General features: G+C 50.3%; 1 protein-coding gene across 4 annotated transcripts in view; it reads right to left on the minus strand.

Moving 5' to 3' along the window:
* SLIT1 (slit guidance ligand 1) overlaps positions 1-15,016 on the minus strand; it is a 190,613-nt gene that overhangs the window by 121,283 nt on the left and 54,314 nt on the right. The window lies entirely within an intron of this gene.

Below are 15,016 nucleotides of genomic sequence, written 5' to 3' on the forward strand. Positions count from 1 at the left end.
CACTTCCCTGTGACTGTTGAGCTCATCCCCAGCTGCCCAAATGAGTCCCAAACAGCTTTGGGGCTCCATGAGAAAGGCCCTGTGAGATTTATTTGAATACAGAGCACTGCTGTCTGAAAAGTGTGTGTCCTCCTGATTCAAATCCACTGCTCACCTTTTACAGTTAAAGAAACAAAACTCCGGGCAGGCTCAAGGACTTGTGTCAGGGGTACTGGAGCCAAAACGCAGTTTCCTGACTCGCAATCCTGCTTCCCACGGTGTGCACGGGCAGCTCTGAGCGGCGGCGCAGTCCTTCCTGGCTCCACATTTTCGCAGGCTTTACACCCTGCTGAGGGCGCAGGGCAAGTGGCCCACCCTCTCTGTGCCTCCTCCCAGGATGTTCATGATGCTAAGCAGCCGACACCTCCGGAAGAGTTCGGCACAGTGCTTGGCACACTGCAAGTGCTCAGTAAATATTAGATGTTCGCATCACTTTACCTCATTGCTCCATGGTACTAAGATAAAGGCCCCTATCAGCCACTGGACTCTGATTCTCTCTTCCTACCCTATGGGAGAAGCTGCCTGAAATGAGAGCCCATCCAAATAAAATGCTTACCACAGCTCCTGCCATGTAGAAGGGTTCAGTCAAGCTTGACCAATATTGTCACGACGATTACTAGATTACCTGGACCGCCTTCTCTCTCCGGGCACTGTCCCCCTGAAACTATTAGATGTCAAGACGGTCTCCCTGGCCTGGAAATGCCAGCATCTCACACCTCTCTCTGGGCTGACAGTTGGCACTATTTTGCATTCCCTCCTTCTGTAGACCTATTCATTGCTCCCCAGTTTCCTTTGGCTTCTGAAAATTAATTATCAGTGATTTGTTAAGTTCATTAGCTCTGCCTCTCAACAGCATGGAAGGCCCGCCATCTGGACCCACATTTTCACTTTCATGCGCGTTGTTCCGTAATTACACAATAAGTGGTGTCACCCTGCGAAGCCACGCTGAAGGCAGTCAGCTTACCCCCTCCCTTCGGCAGACTTGGGAAATCTCTCACCAGGACAAGCTGATCTGTCCACCCTGCTCTTGGAGCTGCCGTCCCTTCAAATATGTGCAGAGCCCCACCAGCTTTCCCTTCTTAAACGCAAATGCACCCCGACTATGCACTGGGGCCTGTGGAGGTGCCGTTCATATAGTCTCTTACTTAAGCCTTTAGTAACTCTGTGAGGTCACCATTATTAACCTAGTTACAGATTAGGAAACTGAGGCTCAGACAGATGAAGTAACTCACCCAAAATAATGTATCATTGTCCAGTAGTGGAGCCAAGATCTGAACCTAAGTCCTAATCACACACCAGAAAACCCTGAGGCTGAGTGCAGCACGATTCTGCAAGCCCACCCTTGCCTTCTTGCTACATCCAATTTCCCTCCTGCTTTCCTCTGCAGGACCTCTCGGACGTGTAGTTCTTACCTTAGCTCCATTCCATCTGCCCATTCCTGCCTCATCAGCTGCAGTCCCGCTCAACCCCATTGCTTTACCGATGCCAGATTCTTGACAGGATGGACACATATGGCTTAACGGGAATAATATATTCTACTTATTGAGCACACACTACCTGATCATTGCTATAATATATTCCTGGATTACCTCATTTAATCCACACAGCAATCTTATCAGGCAAGTAACCACAGGAATTAACAAACACATTTTACAGATGGGAGACCAAGGTGTAGAAAGACTGAGCCACTGCCCACAGTCATCCAGTTAGTAGTTACGGAACCTTCGCTTGAAGCCAGGCATTCTGACTCTAGTGTCTACTTCTCCATCTCCCTAGCAAGGACAGAGCCAACTACATTTCTGAAAGGGAGGCTGCTACAGAGATAAGGATTCCAGCCACATGGAAGATGGGATCTCCCATGTCTTGAGATGAGTACCAACAGGTTCCCACAACTCCATTGTAGGCAACTGAAACCTTGTTTCAAGTAAACAATAATCAGAAGGGAAGAGGATTCTTGCCTCATTCATTCAACAAACATTTACTGAATATCTAATAGATAGCAAGGGCCATTCTGGGTATTACAGATACAGAGAACACAGATGTGCACCCCAGCCCTCTAAGAGAAACAGACTCCTGTTGCAAAAAGGTGAAGCCACAGTGTCCAGAGGGCACGTGGCAGAGGAACCCCATCCAGCCCACGAGGTGAGGAGGGAAGCCTTGCTGGGTAAGTGGTGTTTCAGCTTAGAACCAGAGGATGACAGACATGGCCTGGACGATGTGTATGTGAGTGTGTGCGAGTGTGTTACACACTTGCACGTGCATCTGTCCAGGGAGGTACATACTCTGGGCCAAGAGAACAGTGTATGCAAGCCCAGAGTGGAGCGTGAGGAAGGCACATCTGAGAGGAGCTCAGAGAGCATCAGGGAGCCCTTGTACTCATTCAGCAAATGTTTGCCAAACGCCAGTGATACGTCCTGGGAGCTCCTTGTCCGGAAGCTGCTTGCTAGTGCCAGCAAACTAGATCTGGCTTAGCAAGTCCGTCCTAGAGCTGCTTATTCTCTGAGTTCCTCAGACAGCCTCCAAGTCTGTGCCTCACCTGCTCAGCAGCTTTATATTTCACCTATTTCACCTGTCTCTACCTTGAGGCTCATCCCCTCTGGCATCTCCAGGCCCTTCGACTCCAGTCCTCATCAACAGATGTCATTTATCCAGGAAGGAAAGGGGGCTAATGTTTGTGGAGGCCAGCCCTGCACAGGGGACCTTCAAACACCCTTCAAAGAACTCAACGAATATCCCCAAAACAGAGATGCTATTACTATCCCCACTTTACAGATGAAGAAACTGAGGCTTAGGGAACTGCAGTGACAGTTGCTGCACGTCACAGATCTTGTCATGCTCTTCCCAAAGACATGATCTTCAGAAGTCAACGCCCGGCCTTCCCTAAAGGGATTGCCAAAAAGTCACACATGTCAAATAGTTTTCCCCTAAAAATCCGACACCTTCTATCAGCACACCACAGTTTTGCAAAACAACAGACTCCTTCAAAATTCCTGTGGAATGTAAAATTGCGAGCCCTCTAGCCAGAGAAGAAGTAGAGCAACCTCCCTTCATTTGGCAAAGAATGCTAAGCATGGGGAGACTGGGCCATTCCTTTCCTCCAGAATGTCTGAACCACCCTCAAACAATTTCAGAACAAGCCCAATACTAGGCAAATTTGGAGGCAGGCCGGGCGCAGTGATTCATGCCTGTAATCCCAGCACTTTGGGAGGCCGAGGCAGGTGGATCATTTGCGGTCAAGATCACTTTGAGACCAGCCTGGCCAACATGGCGAAACCCCGTCTCTACTAAAAATACAAAAATTAGCTGGGCATGGTGGTAGGCGCCTGTAATCCCAGCCACTCAGGAGGGTGAAGCAGGAGAATCACTTGAACCTGGGAGGTGGAGGTTGCAGTGAGCTCAGATTGCATCACTGCACTCCAGCCTGGGTGACAGGGCAAGACTCTGTCTGGGAAAAAAAAAAAAAAAATTGGAGACAGAGTAGAAACATAGTGCAGTGACCCAGTCACAAGATTCAACAGCTGGCAACTGAAACACAAGAAGGGTCCACGGCAGAGCCACAAAGCCTCAGCTCTCAAGCAGAGGGACCAGCCGTCACGTGGAGTAGGATGTGTTCCAAGGAGTCCTCAAATCCCTCCATCAGACATTGTTGCCTGAATAAACAGTACTCTCTTCACATGTATGCAGGCTCAGGGGATGAGTGAAAAACAAACCCACTTAACAGCATTATGCAGCGGAAGCCTCGGGGGTGAGACCACACAGGAGTTCACTTTCTGCATGATACAGCTTTGGGATGTATGAATCTTATCCTGAGTATGCATAACCTTACACATTTTTAAATAATCTAAATATGAAACATGCTATGAAATTCAAGGTAGCTCTTGTCCCTGCACATTTTCTTAAAAGACACATGCTCAAAATCCAACCAAAACCTGACAGGGCAGGGGAGAGGAGGACTACGAAGCCCTTCGACATTCAAAAGCACCCTTTGGCCCGGGAAAGGTTGGGCCCCAGGGAGGGGGTCTGTCAGCCCCGTGCTCTACCTCAGCATGGTGGCTGCCCTCCCTCGAGCCTTGCTATTCCAAGGTTGAGGCCATTTCATGCCTTATCAATAATTCATGGGTACAAACAATAATGCCAGCTGGATCTCCTCTGTGGATGGAGAGGGGCCTCGGCAGAGGCTGCAGGATAAACCTCTAACCATCTAGGAGCAAATGTCCACTGGGGTGCGCAGCCGGCTTCCCAGGGGGAGATGAGACTTAGAAGCACTTTAAGAATCAATTCCAGCCTGAGAGGGCTAAGCTTTGCAGACAGTCTCGAAGGAACCCACATGTTCCACTCAGAGCCAATGGCACCCCTGGGAATACAGAGCATGGGGTCCCCTCCCCACCTAGGAGCACTAGGTATACCTAGTCCAGCCCTTGGACAGAGAAGCAGCATGGACATTAGAAGCATCACTCAACCAGGAGAGGGAAAATTAGGTTCTAGTCTCAGCTCTGCCACTTACCCGCTGTGTGACCCAACATAAGTTGCTTAACCTCTCTGAGCTTCAGTGTACTCTTAATAAAATGAAGACGGAATAGAGAAATAGGCAAAGGATTCAAACAGGTAGTTTAACAGAAAAAGAACACAAATGGCTTTAAAAGCATTAAAATGGGATGCTCAACCACACTCATAATTAAAGAAATATAGGTTAAAACAAGGTGTATTTCAGCCCATCAAACTGGCAAAGTGAAAAATGTCAAAAATGTTCAATACTAGAGAAGGTGTGGAGAAACAGAGCTTCTTGTATACTGTGAAGATGGAACAGCCTTTCTAGACAGCAACTGGGCAACAGGCATCATAATGAAAAATGCATCTTTTCTTTGACTTAGCACCTCCATTTCTAGGAGTTGGTCCTACTGATCTTGCCATATGAGAACACAGAGTCAAACAAGGATGTTTCTTTGTAACAATGTTTATGAGAGGAAAAAGACTGAAAACAATGCGATGTCCCTCCATGAAATACATATAATAAGACTGTGTAAGCCTGAGCAACATGGCAGAAATCCTGTCTCTAGAAAAAATACAAAAATTAGCCAGGCCTGGTGGTGCACACCTGTGGTGCCCTACTCAGACGGCTGAGATGGGAGAATCGCTTGAGCTCAGGAGGAGGTTACAGTGAGCCAAGATCGCATCACTGCACTCCAGCCTGGGTGACAAAGCAAGACCCTGTGTCCAAAAAAAAAAAAAAAAAAAAAAAAAAAAAAAAAAAAAGTAGGCCGGGCACAGAGGCTCATGCCTGTAATCCCAGCACTTTGGGAGGCTGAGGTGGGCGGATCACCTGAGGTCAGGAGTTCGAGACCAGCCTGGTCAACATGGCGAAACCCTGTCTCTACTAAAAATACAAAAATTAGACGGGCGTGGTGGTGCATGCCTATAATCCCAACTACTCAGGAGGCTGAGGAAGAAGAATCATTTGAACCCAGGAGGCAGAGGTTGTGGTGAGCCAAGATCGCACCACTGCACTCCAGCCTGGGCGACAAAGCAAGACTCTGTCTCAAAAAGGAAAAAAAAAAAGAGAGAGAGAGAGAGAGAGCCTGAGTCTGTGGTGCTAAGAACAGGAAGACCAGCTGTAGATGTGCTGATATACAGCGGTCTCTTAGCTCTACAGGAGGGAAATAAATAGGTAAGCTCCCATTTTGAAGAAAGAGAGAGAGAATATCTGTGTTTTTATATGCAGAGAACATTTCAGGAAGTCTCCACATGAAGCTATTTTAGTAGCTGTCTCTGGGAAGGGGACCTCGAGATCTGAAATAGGACGGAGACTCCTGTTCATTTTATATGTCTCCGTCTTATTTAATTTTTTAAACTAGGTATTAGATTTTTAATAACTTTCAGATGTAAAGGTTCTGTTTCGCTTACACAGGAAGCACCTTGGCTGTGTGACAATTTAATGCAGCTGATATGAGAGAGGGCTATAAACTGTAACAGATGTGCGCGTGCACATGGGACACGTGGGACATGGGTGTCTCTTAGAGAAGAAGATCCCACAGGGCGAACAATGAATCGGATGCAGTGCCCACTGCTTTTTAGAGTTCACGCCACATTCATCCCCAGAGGAGTTTGAGGAGCCACCAAAAGTATCAGAGTCCAAACTGGCCTTTATCCGAGAGGTTCAGGGTGGTGGAGATGAGGCTTTAAAATCTTCCCAGGAACCAAACCTCTTCACTGATACATTTTACCTGATGAACCATCTTCCAGACCAGAGACTGGCTCTCAAAGAGCAGGTCTGAGGGATGCACAAGGGTTTTGTTTGTCGACTGACAGATTCCAACACCGGCCCATAAGCTCCACTTTTACAGCCGGGGCAGGAGGCATTCCCCAGCCTCACTGAAGCCTAGCTGGGCGCTCAGTGCACACTTGTGGAATACATGAATGAGTGGCTGGTCTCGAGCAGTTCCTGAGCACCCACAGGCTGTTAGATCTGGAAGAACTTTCCAGAAGAAGCCCCTCAGTCCCACGTATGGGTGTGACTTGCTCAAGACTCACAGCAACAAGAGACAGAACCAAGGCTCAAGCCCAAGACCTATGACCCTCGCCTGGCACTTCCTGCCCTTCTCACCTCCCTGAGCATGCACAGATGTCACCTTTTTCCAGATACAACATACGGCCAAACACTCCTCCCATCTACGCCATTCTCAGGCTTTAAAGGTTTTGAAGGCCGGGCATGGTGGCTCATGCCTGTAATCCCAGCACTTTGGGAGGCTGAGGCGAGTGGATCACAAGTTCAGGAAATCGAGACCATCCTGGCTAACACGGTGAAACCCTATCTCTACTAAAAAAAATTTTTTTTTAAATTAGCTGGGCGTGGTGGCAGGCACCTGTAGTCCCAGCTACTTGGGAGACTGAGGCAGGAGAATGGCATGAACCTGGGAGGCAGAGTTTGCAGTGAGCCGAGATTGCGCCACTGCACTCCAGCCTGGGTGGCACAGCGAGACTCCATCTCAAAAAAAAAAAAAAGGTTTTGAAGTTGGTTTCCAGTCTGACATTTCTGTAAAGTATCCAAACCAATCAGACTCATCAGCCAAGCCTTACAGTTTAAAAGAGAAAAGGGCTCTTCCCGCCCTATGCTGTCCGTAACTGAGGACAATGTCTCTGCGGTGCCTGCCAGACGCAGGAAGACACAACTCACTCCCTCCTCAGGAAGTGAACTCAGGATCTCTCCTGGACAGGGCCAGGTCACTCAGGATGTGCAGAAGCAGCCTGACCAGCAAGGACCTCATCAGGAACCACATCCTCTGGGTACAAAGATGAGCCAAACAGCCTCCAAGACCTCACCTCTATGTGTGCAAGTTCCACTCTAAAAATAAACACTCACTAGAGCTTCAGGGACCATGCGTCGGCCCATGGTGGCCTCAGCACCAATCAGTGTGCAGGGAGGACTCCAGCAAAGTAAGAAAGCACAGCGGGGAAATCAGCAGCCTTGGGGCCGCTCCCAGCTCTGCTCCTACCCGGCTATGACTCCAAGGAACTCCTGTCCCAGGCCTCACTGTCCTCATCTGCAAAGACAGGACATGAATTAGAACCTCTCTCAGGTTCTTTCCAGTTCATATATGACTAAAGCAATGATTCTTCGGGGACGAGACGTAGAAACCCCAGAGGCAAAGCTTTTTCATGAATTGACAAGCAGCCGCTCAGAACAGGCCCAGCTCCCACACTGGCCTCCAAGAAGCCCCTGGGAACCCACCATGCAGGGTCAGGGAGCGAATGCACCACCGAGCCCCTGCTCTCAGGCCTTGCATTGATGTCTTCTTCCCGCCCTTCCTGCGGTCAGCCCCCTCGGCCCCTCTGCCTCTTGTAAGTGAGGCTGGCCTCAGCCCTGGCCCTCTTCTCCCCTCCTCGGTCCATGCTGCTTCCTCTCACCAGACCTCTACAGTCCCAGGGCCCTGTCCCTCCCCTTCCCTGCAAGCCTGAGCCAGAGAGTCCCAGGGGGCTCTTCATCACATTTGAGAAACAAACCTTTTGAACAAATGTGGGTAATCATAAAGACGGGCCCAGCAGGACAAGCAGGAGTGTTCATCTCTCTCCTGGCACGATGCCCCCACCATGGCTAGAAGCACACATGTGTACGCACACACACTCCCCAAATCCCACTCCTCTTCAGCAAACAGTTGTGAGCAACCACCAGGAGACACCCCACCAGCTCACCCCCACAAAGTTAACTTCCCAGAATGGGTCTTCCCCACCTCCCTTGGGCTCTGGGAGCAGGAGTTTAATAGGCCCCTCCTGCCCTGATGCCCACAACCTGCATTGTGTGTGCAGGATCCACAGAAAGTACTGCAGCAAAGAAAGGCACGCCTGGAGCCCAGAACCCAAAGCCCGGGCTGGCGGTGGTTGCTAAGAGACAGAGGATGCCCAGCTGGAATCGTGACTGAGGTTTCTTATTTGTGCAAGAGCAAGATGAAGAGGAAAGGAGAGGACGTGTTTGCTGTGATGAATTGCGGCCTCCACCAGATCCTGCCGGAGGGAGAAAAGATCTCACTTAGGATCATACTCAGTGATGCTCAGGCCCTCCAGCCTTCCAGCAGCAGAACAAGCTATAAGCCCCATTCCTTCACTGTTCCTTAAATATCTGCCCTGGAAAACTAAGACAAAAAAAATCTTAGGAAAGAAAAGTTAGCTATTTTATTTTGTAAGGTGCAGTGCGGTGGAGGAGCAAATCCAAAGTGAGGCGCAGACTGACTCCATTTAGTCCCAGCTTCTCTGCTTCCTGCTGTGTGTCCTTGGGGAAATTGCTTAACCTCCCTGTGCCTCAGTTTTCACTTATGTTAAAGAAGCTAATATGGCTGGGTGCGGTGGCTCATGTCTGTAATCCCAGCACTTTGGGAGACCTAGGTGGGCAGATCACCTGAGGTCAGGAGTTCGAGACCAGTCTAAGCAACATAGCGAAACCCCCTCACTACTAAAAATACAAAAATGAGTCAGGTGTGGTGGTGCGCGGCTGTAATCCCAGCTACTCGGGAGGCTGAGGCAAGAAAATCACTTGAACTTCTGGGGCAGAGGTTGCAGTGAGCTGAAGTCACACCACTGACAGAGCAAGACTCTGTCGAAGAAGAAGAAGGAGAAGGAGAAGGGGAAGAAGAAGCAGCAGCAGCAGCAGCTAATATAAGTTCCTCACAGTGTGTTGTGAGGATTAAGTTCAGTACCCATCACAGTGCCTGATCTCAGTTAGGACCCACTGTTACTAGACGTGGACTGTCGCAGCCGGAGCATCTAGCACAACTCCTTATTCTAAGATGAGTCGTCGAAGCTGCAGAATGGCCCTAACCAGGGGAGAGAGGGTCATTTCCATGCTGCTCCGACATACCCTCCCTCCTCTGCCCTGGGAGGACCTGTGGCCCATCTCACCAGCCTCCCAAGCAGGCATCCCAGGCCAGCACTCTGCAGCCCCAGCTCTGCTCTCTTCACTCCCTCATCCTGCACACAGGCCCTGAGCACCTCACCATTGGGTACCAGGCATGGAGTGAAAACAATGTGGACACGGCCCTGCTCCCCCGACCCCACCCAAGCTTACTGCCGATGGAGGCTTCACAGCCAACACACACTCAGCCCCTTCCTGCCCCCAGCCAGACCATTTCTCAAGAACAAGGCGGCCCCTCTCCACAAAACCCACAACTACTCACCCGGCTCTCGGGTCCTGGCATCGCTCCTAGATCCCAAAGCGGGTGAAGGCAAAAAGAAGAGGGAAAACAGAAGGAAATGACCTCTTCTGGCAGGGCAGTCTCTCTGCCGCCAGGAACAGGAGCCAAGTTCAGGGAAAGGGGAGGTTTGGGACAGCACCCTGAGTGGGCTGAAGAACAAAATTCCTAAATCTTAAATCAAGCACATGCTCAGATGCAGGGATTTACTGGCATTAAAAAGTCTGGCCGGTACGGCAATTCCTCAAAAATTAAACATAGAATCGCCACATAATCCAGCAATTCCACTCTGGGTACATACCCAAGGAGAATGTACAGGGACTCAAGAGATACTTGTACACCTGTGTTCATGGCAGTATTATTCACAACAGCCAAAAGGTAGAAGCAGCCTCAGTGTTCATCCACAGATAAATGGATAACAAGCATGGTATTTAATGTGGAATATTATTCAGCCTTAAAAAGGAGGCACATTCTGACATATGCCACAATGTGGATGAACCTTGATGACATTATGCCACGTGAAATAAGCCAGTTGCGGAAGGACAAACATTGTATCATCTCACTCATCCAAGGTCCCCAGCATGGTCAAATTCATGGAAACAGAAAGTAGAATGGTGGTTACCAGGGGCTGGGCTCTGGAGCCTGACTGCCTAGGTTCAAGTCCTGGCTCTTCTTCTTTCTAGGTGTGTGATATTGAGCAAGTTACTTAACCTCTCTGTGCCTCAGTTTCTCCATCGGTAAAATAAGGATAGCTGCACTTATACTTCGTAGGGCTACTGGGAAGATTAAATGAGTTAATATGTGTCAAGCATTTAGAACATCACAAGGTGCATAAAAACACCACATCAGCACCGCTATTGTTTTTGATGGGGGAGGGGGTTGCCATTTGGTCCATGGTCTGGATGTCTGCGAACATTTCTGTCCTCCTTTCTTCTTCCCTGGATTTGCTCAGGGAACATGCCCTGGGATCTGGATCCCCAAAGAGTCCATGGTTCCCTGAGCGGCAGGACCTTGGCCACGTGGACATTCTCAATCTTGGTCACGAAACTGTGGTGGCTGGGACATAGAATGGAGCCCGTGGGGCCCAAACACACCCCGCCAGGTGAGGCCGACACCATGGAGCAGGCCGAGCAAGGGCATTGTGGGCAGCATGATCCCACCCTTCCCCATCGGTTGGCACCAAAGGAGGGTACTTCCTTCTGCCCTAAACAGCCACACAGGCCAGAAACAGCCTTCTCCTTCCTGCACAGCTGTCCATCCAGGGCCCATGGGACGCTTCTAATGCCCTTTAAAATTCCGCCAGCATCTCTCACCACACACACTCTCATCAAAAACAGGCCCATTGAAGCAGCTAATTCAAACACATTCGCCTGGGTGCTGACAGCTTCTGGTGGATGTGAAGCCACAAACAAGGCCTTTCTTCAGGCCGCACCCACCCAACCCTGGACCAGGGGGTGGGGAGTGACCAGTAGTACTACAGGCACACAGGCCCATGCCTCTGCCAGCCATGCTGGGCATGCCAACAACACACTCACCACATTCACAAGCATTCATTGACACCCCACTACCAGCCAGGCCCTAGAGACCCCTGTGAACAGCAGATGTGAGTTCTGCCCTCTGGAGGCTGTGACGTTTCCCAAATGGCTCCACCACCGTAAAGGCAGAGGACTGGAGCCCAGCTGTCCCAAGCACAGAGCTTCTTGAAGGTCTCTCGTTTTATCTTAAATGTTCTAGCCAATTCTGCATTTTACTCCTTAATGCCCCATTTGTTTTCCGATAGTCATGATAATAACAGCCACAAACATAAACTGAGACATGCCAAGTTTCAGGCGCCATGCAGAGCTCTTTGTGTGTATCACTGCCTTTGCTAAACCCAGCCTATGCGTGGGGACTAAGAATCCGCATGCTGCCAATGAGAACACTAAGGCAGAAAGAGGTTAGGCAACGTGCCCACGTGGCAGAGCTGAGCTTGGAACCCAGCCTGGCCCCCAAGTCCACTGCTTTAACAGCTGTATAAGTGAAATATGTAGAACTATTTTTAATCACTTAACTGCCCATCCCCCAAATGTTTAAAGTAGAAATGAAGCTCCAGGAAGATGCCCCATTGAAGCCCTGTGGCTGCATGCCCCAGGCTCACTGCCCAGGACCCCTGGGGTGTCCAAACTCCTGCAGATCAAGGTTCAGGTTCTAGGCACTGCAAACTGAGGTGCCCCTCTGCCAGCCACAGCCTCCTCCTTTGGCTTCCCAGACCCTGGCCCCTGCAGGCTTCAGTCTGGCCCCTCTGCAGGCTCAGGTAACCCAGGGTCCCAGACAAAGCCAACTCAAGGATCCCCTGCAATCTCAGTCTCTCCCCTCCCCACCAGGTGACAGATTTTAGGATTGTAGCACTCATTCTTTCCCATGGTGACCCTTCCCAGACTCTCCGATGTCTGAGAGTCCTCTTGGTTCTCTGAGCCTCAAACCACCTCCAGAACTGCCCCCATGCAACAGGTGCCTGTCCACAGTCAGATGGCCAAGATGTGGTACCCAAGTTGTCCAGCTGATTGCCACCTTGGCTGCCATCCCAGGTTATCAACTCAGTCATCCGCCCATTGCCACCACCCTCTTCTGAGCCCTGGGCCCTGTCCCTAAACTCCAACAGAATCTAAAATGCCAAGGGCCCCAGCATTTCCAGGGGTCACCCAACCCCATTTTTCACTGTGTATTCCCCTACCTTTGGAGGGTCCAGTTACCACTAGGCCCCCCACACATCTGCCAGGACGCTGGAGCTTCCTGTGCCTCTGAGATGCTACACCTTGTCGACTGCCTCAATCTCCAGGGCCAGTGGGGCCAGCACTCCTGGCTCCTAGCCTATCCCCTTCCCTGCCTGGATGGAGGCCTTCTTCACAAGAGGGAGCACAGCTACAGCTACACTGTCAGGCAGCCGAAGATGAGCATCTTTAGGGGGTATGAAATGGATCACTGGCAGCCCCACATCCGGGGCAGGCTCCCCTGAGGTTTAGATGAAAACAGTCACCGGTCATAAAGTAAATTCAGGTGAGCCTGGAAATTGGGGAGTTGCATGCTCATGGTAGCTTTATCACAAGAGCCAGAGTGGGAGCCACCCAAGTGTCCATGCACAGTGGAATGGATGAACAAAATGTATACAGACAATGGAATATTATTCAGCTTAAAAAAAAGGAGGGGGGGAAATCCTGACACACGCTACAACAGGGATGAGCCTTGAGGACATTATGCTAAGTGAAATAAGCCAGTCATAAAAAGACACACACTGGGCCAAACCGGTGGCTCATACCTGTAATCCCAGCCTTTGGGAGGCCAAGGTGGGAAACCTGTAATCCCAGCCTTTGGGAGGCCAAGGTGGGAAGATGGCTCAAGCCCAGGAGTGTGAAACCAGCCTGGGCAACATAGGGAGATCCCATCTCTAATATTTTTTTTAAAAACTTATTTTTAAGACAAACACTATGATTCCACTTCTATGAGGTCCCTGGAGCTGTCAACTTTATAGAGACAGAAAGTAGAATGGTGGCTGCCAGGGACTGGCAGGTGGGGCAATGGGAGTTATCATTTAATGGCAATAGAGTTTCAGTTTTATAAAGTCAAAATGTTCTGGAGATCGGTTCCACAATGAGGCAAACTTAACATTACTGAACGGTACACTTAAAAATCATTATGATGGTAAATTTTATGTTATGTGTATTTAACCACAATTTAAATTTTTTTAATAAAATAAAAGTGAAACAAGGACTATTTTGCAAGTAGATTACATATAATTACATATCCATCACCTTCTATTTACTTGGAATCACATTCATGAGAAGTTGTGCTGAAAGGTTTGGGGAGGGAAAGATCTGGATGTTTCGTGGGCCTCTTAAAAACTCACTCCAGCGCCACCCCCAGGTCCTGTATCCCCTGCTCAGCACCCGGTCCCCTGGGTCACTCTGATTTGCCATCATTTCTGGACAGCCTTGTACCCTTGCTGTATTGGATTTGGATTGTTTCTTTGCTGTCACTGTGCTGCTGGGCTATCTGGCCACGGAGCAGACACCCCATTAAGCTGCTGCATGTTTCGTGGGGCGCTATCAGGCCTACCTCTCAGCGAGCAGCCCCTGAACCTTGGTCAGATTCCTTGCAGGTCTTCTGCCATCTCAAGAGGCTGGGGCGGCCTCACTTCCTCTCCCCAAAGAGGTGTGTTTGCTCTGCTCTGAGTGGGGGATCATTAGCTCACCCCATCCTGTGCCACCCACCTCCTCCCACAGCCCTTGTGTCCCCACAGTCACAGCCACAGTTGCGTGACAAATGACTAAGGAGGTCTTGGGGACGCCATCTCATTCTGCAGGCATTATTGTGCCTGACCTAAACCCAAATACCCAGGCCCCAGTCTCCCGGGTGACACCTGAAGGCCGCGGTTTCCTGGCAACCAGGAACAATGGCCCCTGGGAAAAGCACACACAGTTTGGGAAAGGGCGGCCTGTTCTCTCTGCGCCCCTGGGTAGGAGCAGACCACTTACGTGGGCCGAGTCTCCATTCAAGCCTGAGGGTGGGGGCCTCAGAGCCCACCTGCCCACCCTAAGCCCGAGCTGCAGATCTCTCCCACCTGGGTGCTATGAGCGCCTCTTCATGGGACAAAAGCCTCTCTGAGCCCACCCCTGGCTCTCCTCTCCCTCGGCAGCCATCCCTCCACGCCAGGCCCAAGTCTGGACTTCGTTCCCCCAGAGCTGATTCAAGGTGTTCAGACTCCTGTTTGGGGGACTTCTGTTGTCACCTTTTGCCTGCAGAAATGACAAGCTCTTTCCCCTTTGATTTTTTGGGGCCAGCTTCCCAGTTTGATCACGTGGTTCTGGATAAGGGGCGAGGACACAGGTTTTGTCATCAGGCAGTCCTTTGGATGAACCTCCCTCCCAGCCACTCACCCACTCGCTGTGTGACCTGGGCAAGCCACCAAACGAGGAGTCTCCTCTCGTGCAGCTCACATTGACTTCCATCCCCAACAGGACCCACCAGCTCTGAAAAGCAGAGACCACAGCCTTTTTTCTCACCACGATACCCCCAGAGACCAGAATGAGGCAGAAACAGAAATATTTGTTGAGTGTGTTACAAATGAAAAATTAAAGATCTGACCTAGGAAAAGCCAGAGGCCTACGGGCCCAGCCGGGCCCTCGAAGGCACGGGCTTCATGAACGGGACCCAGTAGGCACAGCCAGGCAGGCTGGGGAGCCAGCGGCGCATGCTCCCTTCCCCATCACCTGACCGTGTGCCTGCGTCTTCATCTGTCCGTAACAGGTCAGCCAGTTAACATG

The sequence above is a fragment of the Macaca fascicularis genome, chromosome 9, assembly GCF_037993035.2.
Source record: "Macaca fascicularis isolate 582-1 chromosome 9, T2T-MFA8v1.1".
NCBI classification, from domain to species: domain Eukaryota; kingdom Metazoa; phylum Chordata; class Mammalia; order Primates; family Cercopithecidae; genus Macaca; species Macaca fascicularis.